We start from the raw sequence: 17,577 nt of genomic DNA on the forward strand, positions 1-17,577 counted from the left end.
CTGACATCCCCTCTCACCTGCTCTACCATCCCACTGTGGCTGATGCCCACTATGTTTTTTTTTTTTTTTTTTTAAATATATTTTTTATTGATTTTACACAGAGAGGAATTGAGAGGGATAGCGAGTTAGAAACGTCGATGAGAGAGAAACATCGACCAGCTGCCTCCTGCCCACCCCCGACTGGGGATGTGCCCGCAACCAACGTACATGCCCTTGACCGGAATCGAACCTGGGACCCTTCATTCTGCAGGCCGACGCTCTATCCACTGAGCCAAACCGGTTTCGGCTGATGCCCACTATGTTTCACGCTCTGCCTCCTGCTGCCAATGCCCACAGTGTTCTGCATGTGCCCCCTGGTGGTCAACGCTTGTCATAGCGACCAGTTGTTTCACATTATTGCCTTTCTACCATATTGAAATTATATTTCATTTTCCAGGATTGCAATTTAATAATCATTTATTCTGATCTTCCAGAGAGCATTTTATGTTTCCCAAGTTTTTCAAGGTTGATAGCTCTGGCTCATAATGCTTATCTCATGTGTGTTTAAAATACATTTCTAAATATTAATGTGCTCCTTCACTTCTGTTCTCTAACAGACACATTGAATTTCATATCTCAGGGAAGAATTTTTAGAAATGCACATCTTGCATGGAACATGGTGAAAAGCTAAGTTCAATCATTTAGCTTTTAGAGATTATTCTGACATCTAGAGTTGATCTTTTATATATATATATATATATATATATATATATATATATATATATATATATATATCATAATTTTCTAAAAAGTTATTAGAAATACTGGCTTGCCCTGGCTGGTGTGGCTCAATTGATGGGCATCATCCCACACACCAAAAGGTTGCCAGTTTTATTCCCAGTCAGAGCCCATGCCTGGATTGTGGGTTTGATCCCTGGTAGGAGCTGTGCAGGAGGCATTTAATTGCTCTTCCCCTCTCACATTGATGTTTCTCTCCTTCCTTTCTCTCTAAAAAAATCAATAGACGTATTTTCAAAATGAAGAATACTCTAGTATGACATTAAACAGAAATCAACAATAATTTTTAACTAAATGCCTGTTATTCCATGAATGTAAATATTAAGTAAAATAATTGAATGATATTCAATGGTGAGACATTGGGGTCATTCAAAGACTAAATCTGGATAATATATTTTTTTAATTAAATAAAGAATGATAATTAGAGTTATAGTGTGAACTTGAAGTTGATTCAAGGACATCTTCTCTCTTGACTCTGATATAATAGTTCTTGTATTTTGTGCAATATAACTCAACACTAATTTCTAAATACTGTGCATCACTTAGTTATGTGAAATTAATTATATAAATACTGATAGTTTAAAGTTGTCTCCATTAATCAAACCTTTCTTATAAATCATTGTACCTTGGATACACTGCTGTTCTACAGTTTAACAACAAATATAATTTTCTCCAAGTCATCTATGCATAGTTAACTTGCAAGTTTATATCTACATTGTCTGTGGGTGACAGATTAATGGCCTATGTGATATAAAATATTGCAATTTCCCCACTTTCTATTATTTAAATCCATTTTTAAAATATACATTTTGGCTCAAGACCTTTTAGTAAGAAAAGTCATATTTAAGACATCTTATGTACATCTATATCAGATAGAAAAGCGCTAATTTCTCAGAGCATCTCAAAATATTTATTACTTTTTATCATTTTTATTGTCCTTATACTTGCCATTTGTAAAATATTTAAAATTAGAATAAAATAATACTATAATATTATTGCCTAATAATCAGCAAGATAAACATTTGTTTAGTACTTTCTAACAGTGTTCAAGAAATATAACTACTTCCACTTTTATTTTATTATTATAATATATCTCAAACTATGATAAATAATATTTATGAAAAGTAAAAAATATACACACATATATATACTCCATATACTAGTATATAATAAATACTTGAAGACCAGATACCCAGTTTCCAAGATAGAAAACCACAACTCTGAGAGCAATAAATTATTAAATGATATTGTGACATTTTTTTCTCATAACTTTCAAAAAAAAAAAAAGAAACAAGTGGTGGAACCCATTTAAATCATGGAAGACAATGTGCAAATAAAGGAGATCTTACCCTTTGCAACAGCATGGTTAGAATTAGACTACAAAATTGAGATGTGCCCTATGCAAGGAAAGATAAAGTTGAACATGTGTAATGATATTCATGCTTGTTCTTTTCAAATTGCTTTGACTATATATTCATACACATACATAATAATCTGGCCAAACACACACACACACACTGAGTAACCAGATTATTATGATCTCTGAATGCATAATAATCTGGCCAATCAGTGTATATCCTATATAATAAAAGGCTAATATGAAAATTATCCCCTCAACCAGAAATTCGACCAGCAGGCAGGCCAGCCAACCTCCCATGTCCTCTTCCCCTGGCCAAGATGGCTGGACTCCACCCATGCACAAATGCATGCACTGGGCCTCTAATACACACACACACACACACACACACACACACACACACACGCACTCACACACACACTGAGTGGCCAGATTATTATGCGTTCAGAGATCATAATAATCTGGCCACTCAATCCAATTTACTGAGTAAGTAATATATTTATTAAAGTGTTTGATTCTTTTTGAATTGCCCTGTACATAATAGGGATTTGGGATAAGAAAAATAAGGATTCAGTTTCAGACACTTATCTGGCTTAAACGACAGGAACATAAATCCAGTGCAATGTTCCCGTTTTATTTTATTTTTTAAAATATATTTTATTGATTGTTTACAGAGAGGAAGGGAGAGATATAGAGAGCTAGAAACATCAATGATAGAGAAACATTGATCAGCTGCCTCCTGCACACCCCCCACTGGGGATGTGCCCGCAACCAAGGTACATGCCCTTGACTGGAATCGAACCTGGGACCTTTCAGTCCGCAGGCCGACGCTCTATCCACTGAGCCAAACCAATTTCGGCCAATGTTCCCATTTTATATAAGTATCCTTTCTTCAACATGTTTCATAAAAACAGCCTCCTGGCAGCATCAGAATCTCAAAAGAGCTGACTATTGCAGCCTGAGCTCCTGTCAAGCCAGAAGCAAACACAGATGAATCTTTAACCAAATTAGTGACATCTGTTCAGATGGACAGATTGGAAGTATCAAAAGGGTTTGTGGAAATGTATCCTTTTCCTTATGTCTTATAGATGGAGCCTAGAGTGTGAACTTGCCTTGGATTTAAGATTACATATTTGACAGTTATCGATAGCACAATTCTTTGAGAGAAATTTTTGACTAGATTTATGTTGGCCCTGCAAATTGCTTAAGAATTCCAGTTATAGGCCGAGTGTAAATAAGATCTTAAATTTCTACCCAAGTTATCATATTTTCTGTCTTTTATTAAAAAGTTTTTTTAAACCCTAGCTGTGTAGCTCAGTTAGTTAGAATATCGTTCTGATAGCCTAATGTTTCAGGTTTGATCACCGGTCAGTGCACATACAAATATCAATCAATAAATATGAATATGAATAAGTGGAACAAAAAACTGATGATCTCTCTCTCTTTCTCTCTCTCTCTTTCTCTCCCCTCTTTTCCTCTCTCCCCCTTTATCTTCCTCTCTCTCAAATCAATTTTTAAAAAGTCAACCGAAGGACTTGTATGCCTGCATATAAGCACAACCAATGGACACAAGACACTAAGTGGGGGGTGGAATGAGGACATGTGATAGGGGATAAGGGAAGCTGAGGGAAGGTCAATGGGGGATAAAAGGAGAAATATGTGCTACTATATGTAATACTTTAAACAATAAAAAATTTTTAAAGTTAATTCTATCAAATTAAATTTTTTAAATTTAAAAGTTTTAATTTATTTAAATTTAATTTAAATAAACAGATGACATATAGATAAAAATATTAAGCCATTAATCTTTATGAAATAAGATGTTTTCTTTAAAATTGTTGGCATATAGCCGAGACCGGTTTGGCTCAATGGATAGAGCGTCGGCTTGGGGACTGAAGGGTCCCAAGTTCGATTCTGGTCAAGGGCATCTACCTTGGTTGCGGGCATATCCCCAGTAGGGGATGTGCAAGAGGCAGCTGATCGATGATTCTCTCTCATCGCTGTTTCTAACTCTCTATCTCTCTTCCTTCCTCTCTGTACAAAATCAATAAAATATATTTTAAAAAAAATTGTTGGCATATAACCTTTTAGATTACAGAAATACTTGAAAATCTGTTTAAAGCTTGGAGTTGACAATGTTCTCTCTCAGTGTTCATCTGTGAAATAGGGCTGTTTATTTATTGTCAGATATCTCAAGTATAGGAAAGAGCCCAGACATATCCTCAAATTGCCCACTCAAGTGGGATGAGTACCTAGAATATTCAACACAACAGATAGGCTGTTTGGTAACTCCATCCACTCTTCAGAACCAGGACAAATTAAAATAATAGGAGTAAGGGTTCAAGTTCCTAGGGCAAATGAAAGACAGTCTGAGGAACAATACAAATTTTTGTAACAGAATCTTAAAACAGGATCTAAACCATGAACTAATAGACAGGGGGAAATCAGGCTTGGGAACCTGAGCAGGAGCCAAAATATCAGAAGAGGCTCTCTTTAACAGCAATTAGGTTGCAACTCAGGAGCCAAGTGAGACTCAGTGGATAGCAACAGGATATCAAGTTCCTGCTCTCAAAAAGCTAAGTGGTGTTATGATGATATTGCTCCACAGACAAACCTATTTTCTTTCTTCCATAAATAAATAATAAAATCATTCCTTAGAAAGAATACCTGATTTTATATATATATATATATATATATATATATAAAGCCAGCAACTGTAACACCTTAACATCCAGAACAACCGGTTGCTATCAGGCCACTGCAGCCAGAGAAACAGCCTGATCAGGGGGTGCATCCTGTGGCCAACCTCCTGCAGCCCCTCCCCCCAGCTAGCCCTGCCCCCAAACAGCCCCCACTACCCCAATTGACCTGAAGCCCCTCCCCATAGCCAGTTCCACCCTCAATCACCCCACATACACTAATCTAATCGAGGGTGCAGCTGGCCTGGCCAACCTCCCACAGCCATTGACCCCCGATCAGGAGCAGGGCCCGCCAGCCCACTGCTCACAGCCCCTCCCCACAGCTGGCCCTGCTCCTAATCAGTCTCCACACCCCAGCTCTTTCTCTATTTAGATTTTCATTATTTGTTGTATTGTCATCAAATATTTTCATCCTATCTTTCTTGCTCTCATCCAATTAGCAATGCATGTTTTTTCTACCTTCTAAAGTATTCCTGTATGATTGCATCCTTATTTGTCAAAATGGTGAAAATGGTGGTCTTGCTGAGGCCAAACTCTTTGACGAGGTCACACTGTTTTACCCCACATTCACTCCTTCTAATTATTTCCTGTTTCATTTCAACAGAAATCACCTTCCTGCTTTTTTTAGAAGCCATGATATAAAAAAAATATTGAGTTTAACTTAAAAGGACGACTGCCATGATACGTGCGTGATTTAATTCGTAATGAAGAACGATTGCCGCGATACGTGCTTAAGTTAAGCGCAGTGACTAACGACTGCCTGCAGTGCCTGCGCGGAAGGATGCAATACATCGGCAGCGATCGTGGAAGCTCGGGCGAAGCAGTTGTGGAAGCTTGGGCAAAGCGGTCGTGGAAGCTCGGGCGACTTCGTTGTGTGAAACGAAGTTCGTTGTATGAATCATGAAATGAAGTTCGTTGTGTGCAGCGTTCGCTGTGCGAGGCGTTCTTTATGCGAGGCACCACTGTATTTATTTCTTCTTTGCCCTTACTATGTAACTCTGTTGCCAACTTCATTATCTCTCACACTGAGTGCTGCAATCTCTTGTTTGGACTTTTCTCCACTAATGTCTCCCCCTTCCATCTATCGTCAACATACATATTCCAATTATCTTCGTAAATAAAAAGTACATCACCCAATTCCCTACAGAACAATCAAACTGCTCAGCATGTTTTCCACAGCTCTTCCCGGTCAGATCCCAATCTATCTCTTGGGGCTTATTTTATTTTACTACGATTCTTTCACACATTTCTGGGCCCAGCCTTCTATGTTTGGTTTGGATATCTGTTGATTCACAGACTAAGGAGAGTCCCTGTGTAATAAGAAACTAGTACCCAGACACAGGTGACAAGGAGATACTAAAGAAAGAGACAGACCACTTCAGATTGGTAGGTACAGGTTTAATAAACAAGGGAAGGTACATATGGGACTTGTCCTGGGTGGCACCACGCTGACTACATCTCCACTCCACACTTGCACACCAGAATCTTAACAGTTTACGGAGAGGCCTTAACTGGGTTTAGTCGCATATACCATCCAGATGGTCTCAACAACACCTTTCAAGAGTCCTTGAAAACGGCTCTGACTGTGGCAACAGTGGGCAGAACAAATATATTTCAAAGGCCAGGGAAAGGGTGAAGAGCCTCTGATTGCCCGGGTTCAGCTCTCAGTTCGATCATCAATCACACCCTCTCAATGACCTCCTCCGACAGTGTCTCACTTTTCCCCAACTATGCCTTATTTCCTCTGGAATCCATGTAGTTATACATGTTTATTCCCCTGCTTCAAAGTCCTGACCCCCTCTCTCTGCCTGGAAGGCTATTATTTATTCTCCAACATAGAACTTATAACTTCCCTGAAAACATACTCTTAGCAACAACCTCAGCTCTCAGACAGAATTAATCTCCTCTTGTCCTATTCTCAAATCACATGTTGTACATAATCTCCTATATAGTATTTCCCACATCATGCTGTCATTTATAGTTTGGGATTCTAGAGCTGCTTTTAAACCATTAGCACTTTTAAAAAAAAAAGAGAGAGACATGATTCATCTGGGGATCTCTCCGACCAGTAAACTCAGTGTCTGGTATATAATAATGTTTCAACAAATGCCTATGAAAGGAAAAAGCTAAAGGGTTTCTCAGGGCTCCTGCAATAGAAATATGTATGCTTTGCCAGGAAAGGTTAAAATTTTAAGCTTGTGCTACCTACACTCAAACTCTGTCATCACTCTATCACTTGGTAATTCCACTTCACATTCTAGATTATCCTCAAGGACAAATAACTTGGACATTCCTCTCCCAGCCAAAAGCTAAAAAATACATAACTATGTCCTGGATCTAAATGGGAGAGTAAAAATGATCATGAATTTATTTCTGATAAATAACCCATTACCCATTACATCCTAAATCTGTTAGAGCTGAAAATTACATGATATGCATATCTACAAAGTTTAATGAGGTTTGAAGAAATCAATAGAGAAACGTAAATTGATATGATGCTTTTTATGTCACTCTGTTGCAGCTGTATTGGAATATTTTTGTCCAAAGCAAAGGGAGATGTTTTGCTAGAACAGGGCAGAAAATGCAGAGCTAAACTTATCTTGACCCAAACACAGGACACCTCTCTGGAGCCTTCATAAAGAGCAGTTCACCAAATGTGCTATAACATCTTGTAGGACACAGTGATATTCTGTTTTCAAGCTTCCTAACAGAGATGATAATCTGCAAGCAAATATTATGTGTTATATTTCTCAGCAATGGTGCTGAACTCTTTTAAAGTGTTGCTTTGCCCTTCCGTGCATGAAGGTCCTGGCAAGGCATGTGGACCAGGAAGCTTTTTATATTTTATGAGAATATAATTTTGTGTTCCATGTAGGCTGGAACATTCATGAAAATGATGAAATTAACTAGATTGAAATGGAACCCAAGTTGTTATCATGAAATAGTTCTGAATAAAAGAGATGTCCTCTATGCTGGAATAAAGCTATAAAACTCTTATATGTGCCATGTTTGTATATTGTAACCACATTCTGAACTTGTTTAGTTAGTAAGAAAATCAATGGAGGAAATTTAAAATACATAATTATGGGATCAAAATAATAATAGTAATAGTAATTGTGATAATCATAATTTCTTGAGTGCTTCCTATGTGTCAAATACTATTTAAAGCACTTTGAATGTATTAATGCATTTAAATGTCACAGGAGTCTTATTATGTAAGACACCACTACTATACCCATTTTACAGAAATTGAATTATGGGATGTAAAAGTAACTTGTTCAAGGGCACATGCTAGGATGTGGCAGACCTAATCAAAGTGTTCAGTCTGGCTTCAGAGCTTACATATTTTATCACCATGCAAATTGCCTCTGTGTTTTAGTATTATCCAAGAAGTACTATTGACTTTCTGGAAAAGGTGAAAAGCTTCTAATTATTACTGACTTCAAGATACAATGCCAATTATAAATTTTATTTTAGCCTTTTGCACTTGTGCATAACCAAGTCTTAAATATTCAGGAGTCATTTGCATGCAAATTATCTTTACCAAATGTCTGGTAAACAGGATTTAATCTTGAATTGTATAGTTGATAGTTATCCAGAAAATATACAAGAGCAAACATAGGCCTGGATATTTTAAACAGCCAATTTGAATACTTCAAAAAATAATAAGCAAGTTATTCAAAGTCATGTTGGATTCCAATGAAACCCAAATTGGTAAGTCATGGTCAAGTAGACAATATTACGTGGTTCAAATGAGACTCTCAGAGAAGTTCCCAAGGAAGAAAGGAGTGGGCTACACAGTCTCCCAAAAGGACTTCTACAATCACTTATATGCAATTAAATAATCTAATTAAAATTATAATTAATGGATTTCAATGACCAGTTTGTCCCTATTATTATGAGCAGTGAAAAATAACTCTGAAAAATGGAAAGTTTCAGGTTAGGAAATATCAATCAAACAATGCTAGAATATCTTAAGAATGCTATAATAAGTTAAGAGGCCTTTGCCAGCTCCCTATGAGAGGAAATGCTATCCAGTTTTTAACTTCCTGCAGGAGCTGAGAAGTAAAATATGTTCAGAAAGCAGAATGAAATTGATTTTTTAGCAACCAAATTAATCTTTTATTAGCAAATAAAAACCACATAACCTCATTCAATCTGGAAAACTAAATAGTGAAACTCCAGGACCTTAAGATAGAAAACATACCATTAAAGCTTGAAAATCCCATTTATCAGTAAAAACAAATTCAGAACTCCAACATTTGATGCTATTCTTTCATAATTTATTAGGTCCAGCCTCCACTTTCAGTTAATGCATTGGGTAGGGGAAAGTTCTTTATATGAGTCATGCTGCGGAAGAGAATGAAATGGTTACACAGTAGAAAGCTCGATAAAAAAAAAAAGGAGAGGAGTCTAGAAATGGAAATCCTGCATCAACACTGTACGCTGGCAGAGAAACTGAACTGGTTCCAAAGAAGATTAAGGGAAATAGAGACAAATTTCAGACCAGTTTAGTGCATTGTAATCCTCCTTCTTTTGATTTGGCAAAAATAGTAACAGTAAAAATTACCTCCATTTGTTAATATCAAGTTATAATACATCATAGCCTGAATCTAAGCTATGGATTTTATAACATTAAATTTATAATTAAAAAACACAAGTTAACTTTCTACACATGGTAAAATTTTGTACAGAAATATAGGACTCCCCGGTTAATATGGTAACAAGATTTTCAGCTTTAATAGTTGTCTTTATACTTCCTGTTAAAATGTCCATGAATGTACCAAAACAAAAACAAAAACAAATAGTAGCATTGGAACTAAAAATAAAATTAAAACCATATATCAACAGGCAGAGGGGAAGTTCATGAACTTTATTATTGGGGATAAATTACTGAGAAGCAGAGGCACAAGTTAAGCATAATGTACTTGATTTTTGGAAAACAACCAAATAAAACAAATACAAAAGCATATTCCAGAGTTTCTCAGAGTGTGGTCCAGGAATCATGGGGACTAGAACATTAGAATCACATGGAAATTTGTTAGACATGCGTAATCAGCAAATTCACAAGCTCCAACCTCAAGTCTACTGAGTCAAAAACTTTGCAGATAAGGCGCAGCAATCTGTGGTCTACCCAGCTCTCCAGATGATATTCATACCCACTGATGTTCAAGGACCACTGGCACAAACACAAAGGAGATGGGAGGAAAATATTTGATTCATCCACACCTTATGAAGAAACTCCAAAAGAATTTGCAATGGCCAAAAATAGATAAGCACTGCCATTTTCACTCTCAGGTGAGAAGATTAAGAACTTTGATCCAACCCAGCACAATTAGGAAAAGTCAGAGTTAATGTGTTAATTATTTGGCCCTAAAGACTATCTTTCTTAACCATTTTAGTGTACTTACTGTTTCCCTAGAGTTGAGATTAGTAGTTTGAGCATTCTTGTGAAAGGAAATAAATATTCTTTTGAAAGCTTTATGTTCTACTTCTAAAAACACTGTAAAGGGCCGGGACTGGTTTGGCTCAGTGGATAGAGCGTCGGCCTGGGGACTAAAAGGTCTTGGGTTCGATTCTGGTCAAGGGCATGTACCTTGGCTGCGGGCACATCCCCAGTAGGGGGTGTGCAAGAGGCAGCTGATCGATGATTCTCTCTCATCGATGTTTCTGACTCTCTATCCCTCTCTCCTCCTCTCTGTGAAAAATCAATAAAATATATTTTTAAAAATAAATTAAAAAAATAAAAAAATAAAAATAAAAACACTGCAAAGGACATGGTCCAGATTTTTGTAAGCTGTAAACAAAAATTAAATAAATGGGAGTAGAGAGGCAAAAAGATGGGTGAAGAAATAAGATTTCTGAGGTGTCCCAAAAGAGGGTAGTAGGATCAAATTTATATTAAGAGTAGATTAAAAGCAACCTGGGGAGAAAACAGAACAGAATATGAAAATAAAAGACATATTGTTGAAACCATGACTGAGAAGACAAAAAGCACAAAAATCTAAAAATGTAGATTTAAATAAGAATGATATTTGTGCCGAGACCTCCCTTCCTCTCTGTACAAAATCAATAAAATATATTTAAAAAAAAAAAAAAGAATAACATTTGCTTCCAAGTGAGAAATATGAAAATAGAAAAAAGAAACAACAGTATATGATATAATACAGGGGAGGGGGGGAATGTCTGGCAAGGAAGGATTGAATACATTTATTGATAATAATCACAGAATTTCACACTAAACTAAAAATAATAAAAAAATCACCACTGGGCATATCATGATAATTTCATATTCTAATTTAAAGGTAGAAAACAGAAATCCACAAATTATCCAGGCTCAAAGCACATGTCACATTGGAGATAAATGAAGATCACCAAAATGAAAACAGAGTCTATTTATTCAGAGTTTGCTATAGGAATGCATCAGCCACTATTACTTACATATGCCAGAGACCTAAAGGTAGGCAAGGATGTGGGAAAGCTTTATAGTAAAAAACAAAACAAAAGAAAACAAACTAACAAAACAAAAAAAAAACGGGGGGAAATGCTTCAGGTATGCTTTGATTAGAAGTTTTTGGCATGAGGAGGTGGTGTAATATAGAAGCAAGGTATCTTATATACTTGACTTAGGCTAACATATTCGGCTACCTCTGGTTGGTCCTATATTTAAAATGAAGGCAAAAATTAGAGAAATTTAAATTCTTTGAACAAGTCTTGACCACTCTAAGCTGAAGTCTACAGAGCTTATGGTTTGGCTTCCCAGGCCTATTGCTGCAGAGGTTGTAAGTCAGAGCTCTGTTGTCATATATAGTCTTACTATTCATACCATGTAAATTCAATAGCTAAATTCTCCTACTTCTAAGTATAATAGATTGTATGCAATAAAAATCCATTTGGTCACAACCACTTCCCTATTTATTAGACATGTATAAATCAAATGCATTAAAAGATATTTGTAGCATTTTGAACATTAAAAGAACATATTTTAAATAGTTCATAAAATTAAACCAATAAAGTATAAAAATATATATAAAGCTAACTGGCACTCAGATAAAGAAAGAACCACTGAGCTTAATTGCAATAAAAGATATCATCAAGAAAAATATTAATAGATTTTACTACATAAAAATTAAACATGCGTGTAAATTGAAATGTAAAATGTAATATTAAAAATGTACAATATGAAAACAAAAGTTTTAGTTTTTATTTTTGCAGATCTCATTATCACCAGTTAGTTAGTGAATTTGATTTTTAACCTGAATATTTTATAATGCTTAACTAGTTTTTTTATATATCTCTACTAGAGGCCCAGGGCACGAAATTCATGCACATTAAAAGTAAGTTAATTAGAGGAAATATTTTAATATTGTTATTTGCCCTTTCTCTATAACAGAAGTGTCAGAGATGTAAGAAAATTAGTAAAATGTATATGAAAATCTTCCTCCTGTCAGAGTCTGGGACATGCTGCAGGACCCAGAGTCAAGTACCCACCCACTTGCACGCACCTCGAAATCATGTGAGACCCAGACCTTGCTGGCCCCATCCCTCTCAAGCCCCGCTGGGCAGGAGACACAGCCTCAGGTCCCCTGGCCCCAGCTTGAGGGCACCAGGGTATGACAATCATTTGCATATTAGCTCTTTATTATATAGTATGCTGTATTCACATTTGATTCTTTTATATTACTATTATTAATTTTAGCATGAGACATTCATATCCACATAGAGTTATATTAAACCTATATAAACCTAAATGTGATGAGAGGGGAGAGAGTGAACAATATTTAAGGATTGAATCTTTAAACATACCAGAAATAATCATAAACAGTACCAGGAAAAGAAATGACAAATATTTTTTTCCTTACCTAGGCTTCCACTTGCCAGAATTTCACCTCTGAAATGTCATATTCTTTTCTGCATATAACATTATGAAGTCCCTTCAGAAACTGTTACCTACCTAACCACATAATAGAGGATGAAAATATAGATTAATACTAATTATAACCTGAAATAAAGGTAAATGAAATTTAAATAAAGACATCCTACTTTAATATAATATATTACATTAGGGATGTTCATAAAGTGAAAATAAATGATATTAGATCTGTCCTAATTAAGAAATCTATAAACCTAATTCTCAAGATATTTAAGATCTTGTTAACATTTTTACTTCTGTAAAATATCTGACATTGTCTGTGTCTAGTGGTTAGGCTTATATCCATGCATACAGTCCTTTGGTTGATCTTTCCCTTTTGGGGGGTGAGGGCATGAATAGGGGGATAGGCGTGCAATGGGGGAATAAGGACACATATGTAACACCTTAATCAATAAAGAAATTAAAAATATATGTATATGACATTAAGTTTTTTTAATGGGTATTTGAATGTTATGTTTTTGTTTTTCTGGTTTTATAAATTTTAAGTATATCTTTAAGCATATTCCCTCAAAATATAATTCTTTGACCTGGAAGGGTAAAAGAGCATTTTTTTTGCTTCATTTTGACCAGAATAAAATCTTGTAAATTAACTTTGTTATTTTCAGGACTGTATGTACATGTAATCTGCCATTCTTAAATATTTAAAAATTTCTGATAAAAAAAGAAATGTGCTTATGTATAATTTTTCAGAAAACAAAAGTATAATTAAATAATCACCACACCCTAATGTATAATATTGAAAGTCTAATATACTAATTAGACTGGACAGCCAAATGACCTGTCAGACATCATTCCAGATGAAGCCACAGCAGCGGGGGCTGAGGCAGAGGTGGATGGAAGAGATCAGGCAGGCAGGCGAGCAGTTAAGGGTGATCAGGCATGCAGGCAGAGTGGTTAGAGTGATCAGGCAGGCAGGCAGACAAGCTGTTGGGAGCCAGTGGTCCTAGATTGTGAGAGGGATGTCCGACTGCTGATTTAGGTCTGATTCTGCAGGGCAGCTGGATATCCCCACGGGGGTCCTGGGTTGCGAGAGGGTGCAGGCTGGGCTGAGGGACACCGCCCTCCATGCACAAATTTTGTGTGCCAGGCCTCTAGTGTTATATAATAAATTACAGGAAAACAGATGAAGGAGAAATAAATCATTTGAATCATAGAATTATTTAACTAATTTTACCACTTGCTGCATAATAACAGCATATATGGTAATACCTCTGATGTCAAGCATACCCAGAATATTACAGTAAAATATATTTCTGAACAACATTCACTAAAGTTATGTGTAATGATTGTTAATTTCATGTGTCAACTTGACTGAGCCAAGGGATGCCTAAGTAGCTGGTTAAACATTATTCTTGGGTATGTCTATGATTGAATAGATTAGCATTTGAATTGGACTGAGTAACACCTTCTGCAATGTGGGCAGACACCATTCTATTTATTGAGGGCCTGACTAGAACAAAAGACAAAAGGTTAAATTCACTCTCTTCCATACTGCTGAGATGGAACATCTACCTTCTCCTGTCTGCAGTACTCTTGATTCTCAGGCTTCCATATCCAGACTGGAATCTGTAACCTTCTGTTTCTCACCACTCAAGCCTTTGAACTACACCACTAGCATTACTGGCTCTCCAGCTTGCAAACTTTCAGCCTCTGTAATGATGTGAGCCAATAGTTTATTTCTTTATCTACATCTCCTACTAGTTATATAACATGTAATACAAACACACGTAGACACACATACACACATATTCTATTGATTCCGTTACTCTGGAAAACCCTGACTAATACAGATTTTGATACTAGGAATGGCTCTAGAGGAACAGAAGTTTCAGAATCAGTTTTCTGAATTAGTTTTGGGATTTCTGAAATTGGCTCTCTAATCTGATTAGATTTTAAGATGCTACTCACTATCTTATATAATAAAAATCTAATATACTAAGTGTCCATCGTCCAGTTGGCTGTTCAACAATCAAAGTGTGATATGCTAATGATACACTAAGGCTGTGCGACTGCTCACTATGACATGTACTGACCACCCCGAGCAGATGCTCTGACTGGCAGGTGAGCTTGCTGCTGGGGTCCAGCCAATCAGGACTGAGGGAGATGGGCCAGACACGCCCTGGAGCCCTCCCACAGTCCCTCCCTGGCTTGCCAACCTCCCGCTTTCTTCCCTGGCCCCGATCATCCTAGGGTGTTTATTTTACTTGTACAAAGAGTAGAGAAATGGAATAGGCAAATAGAAATATATCTGGCCTGTGCAATTAAGACAGCCTGGCCTGCACCCTCTCGCAATCTGGGACCGAGGGGCGGGGGAGGGGGGGGGGGAATGTCAGAGAGCTGGTTTCAGCCATATCCAGCAGTCCAGGCTAAGGGACCCCACTGGAGCATGAATTCGTGCATGGGCCTTTAGTTTTCAATAGTAAAGAGAACTCTGATAGTCCAACTGTTTATATGTGCCTTGGATATTCCTCATCAACCACTTATAAGAGGCAAGTAGCTGGATGACAGAGCATGTGTTATTTTCAAAGTTTTTCAGAAAACTAACATATAATAAAGTTAGAAGGTTGTCCCTAATATAACTGGACAAATGATGAAAGAAAAGAATGAGCTTAGGGATTTTAAATTCCCAGCTCACGTTCCATATAAATACTTCTCTGTGTGCCCTGAAGGAGATCCTTACCTCCTGTAACCTCAGGGCTAATTACTAAAAATCAAATACAGAATCTCATTCTGAGACTGGCTGAATTACATATAAATTAAATTCAGCCTTGCAGGCTGTTTGCTGTTAAAGTGAGGCTGTTGATTTGGAAAAAATGGGGTCCTACATGTTGAAATGGGATGTATGGGAAGATCCTGATAAAGCTGGGGACATTGAGCCCCTAAATTCTGATAAGTCTTTGACAATGGAAGTGACTCCCTACCCCAGCTGAAGCAGCTTCCCCCTCTGTGTGGTAGCAGCATCCCCACCCACAAGGGTATTTGCCTCTCCACTCTCAGAGGTAAAGGAATTAACCCTGCCTTTCCTGAGGAAACTGGAAAGGCCCCCTGAGGCAATTGCCACACTAGACAATGATGATTCTCCTCAGGTCCCACATTCACTCACAACCCCTAAAATAAGATGTATTGATTATTTCATAGACTTTAAGAATTGTTCATTTTACCTCATAGTATTTAGGTTACAGGATATCAAAGAGAAAAGTAAATGTTATTCAAGAACTAAACCTCCTTTTATGAGAAGCAGTTAGTGTGTTTTTGGCTGAATGTGAGATAATTGTAATATGTTAGGCAGACTTGTTACCTTGTTAAAGTCTTCATTTTTTATTAAGTATGGTTTAAGAAGGCATGGATGGGAGCTCCATTGACAATGAAAGGGCTAGTAGCTAGTTTAATTAGGCAGGTTTAGAAAGTTTTAGGAATGAAAGGGGTCCACAGGCGAGGAATACATAATGGAGACTTGAATGTGCTAGGGTGTTTTTTTACTTGTACAGAGAGTAGAGAAATGGAACAGGCAAATAGAAATATATCTTGCCTGTGCTATTAAGACAGTCATAAACCAAAAGATACCTCAAGCCTGAGCAATTAGAGACCATAAGTTAAGCCAAAAGTAGCCCTGACCTGAGTAGCCGGGAGAGCCATAAGATAAGGCTTTCTTTGCCAACACAACTGGAAGAGCTATAATATAAGATAAATCAAAAGTGACTCCAACCAGCAAGATAAGGAGATAGAAAATGGAGGACACCATGTGGGCTTTGAGCTTTGAAAACTAATGCCATGCAGAAGAATGACCAATAAGAAGGGGTCAGGTTCAGCCAAAAAACTGCAGCCTATTTAATGCCTCAAACCAAAGAAACAGTGGTCACCTTTCTTAGGGGCCCCTCTGTCCCTCCAGGAGGAACAGAGACCTAGGCTTAGAATTTAGAATTAGATTTTAGAGGTAGTGTCTGCTTGCAATAAAGTTTCTGTACTTTTCTCCTATAACCTTTTGTCCGTGGCTTCATTCTTCGAAACCATTGAGACAAGAACCTGGAAATTCAGGGCATTCCAGTTTAATTTTTGCGTTTCAACAAGAGGTAGATCTTGATGGTCAAAGTGACTGGGTCACAGGATGACCAAGTAGGTAATTAAGCATTTATGGGTGTGTCTATGAGTAAAGCAAATGGGCCTCCCCTATGTGGGTGAGCATTGTCCAATCATCCAGTTCATTGAAGGAACTGAATAGAAAAAATAAAATAAAAAATCAGATGAAGTTGGCATTTGCTCTTGGCCTGACTCCTGGGCTAGAACATGGATCTCTCAGGCTTTCAAACTACACCACTGCCTTTCCCAAGTTTCCAGCTAAATGGAAGATCATGTGACTTCTCAGGCTCCCTAATATGAGCCAATATTTTACAATAAATCTCTTGTTTCTATTTCTCTGGAGAACACTGACTAGTATACCATATCTTCCAAAAATAGTATGATTCTAATTGTATGATTCTAATATTGGGGAATTTTATAGGGAAATGGTTAACTCTAGAGTTAAAAAATGGTTAATTAAACATTAAAACATTAATATAAAAATGTTATATTTTATATTTGGAATATGTTGAATCTATATTTACATTAAATTCAGAGTTGGAAAAATGAAGTTGCTAATGTAACTACATACTAGGGAAAACATTTTAACAATTAATTTTATTCTTTGAAGTTGAAAAATTAATTTATACCAAATATGTCAGATAAGATAATAGCCTTACTCTGTAGAATTTGTGAAATATTTCCTAAAGATGCAGATTGTTGTACAACATTTCAGTAACAGTAGTCATTTATAT

At 36.7% G+C, this 17,577-nt stretch overlaps 1 long non-coding RNA gene across 1 annotated transcript; it reads left to right on the plus strand.

The window, feature by feature from the left end:
- The first annotated feature begins 246 nt into the window (after positions 1-246).
- LOC118709076 lies at positions 247-16,770 on the plus strand. The gene is made up of 3 exons (XR_004984831.1): positions 247-279; positions 4,412-4,414; positions 16,665-16,770. It is a non-coding gene; the product is annotated as an uncharacterized LOC118709076 (long non-coding RNA).
- The last annotated feature ends 807 nt before the right edge of the window (positions 16,771-17,577 follow it).

This window comes from Pipistrellus kuhlii, unplaced genomic scaffold (assembly GCF_014108245.1).
Source record: "Pipistrellus kuhlii isolate mPipKuh1 unplaced genomic scaffold, mPipKuh1.p scaffold_m20_p_7, whole genome shotgun sequence".
NCBI classification, from domain to species: domain Eukaryota; kingdom Metazoa; phylum Chordata; class Mammalia; order Chiroptera; family Vespertilionidae; genus Pipistrellus; species Pipistrellus kuhlii.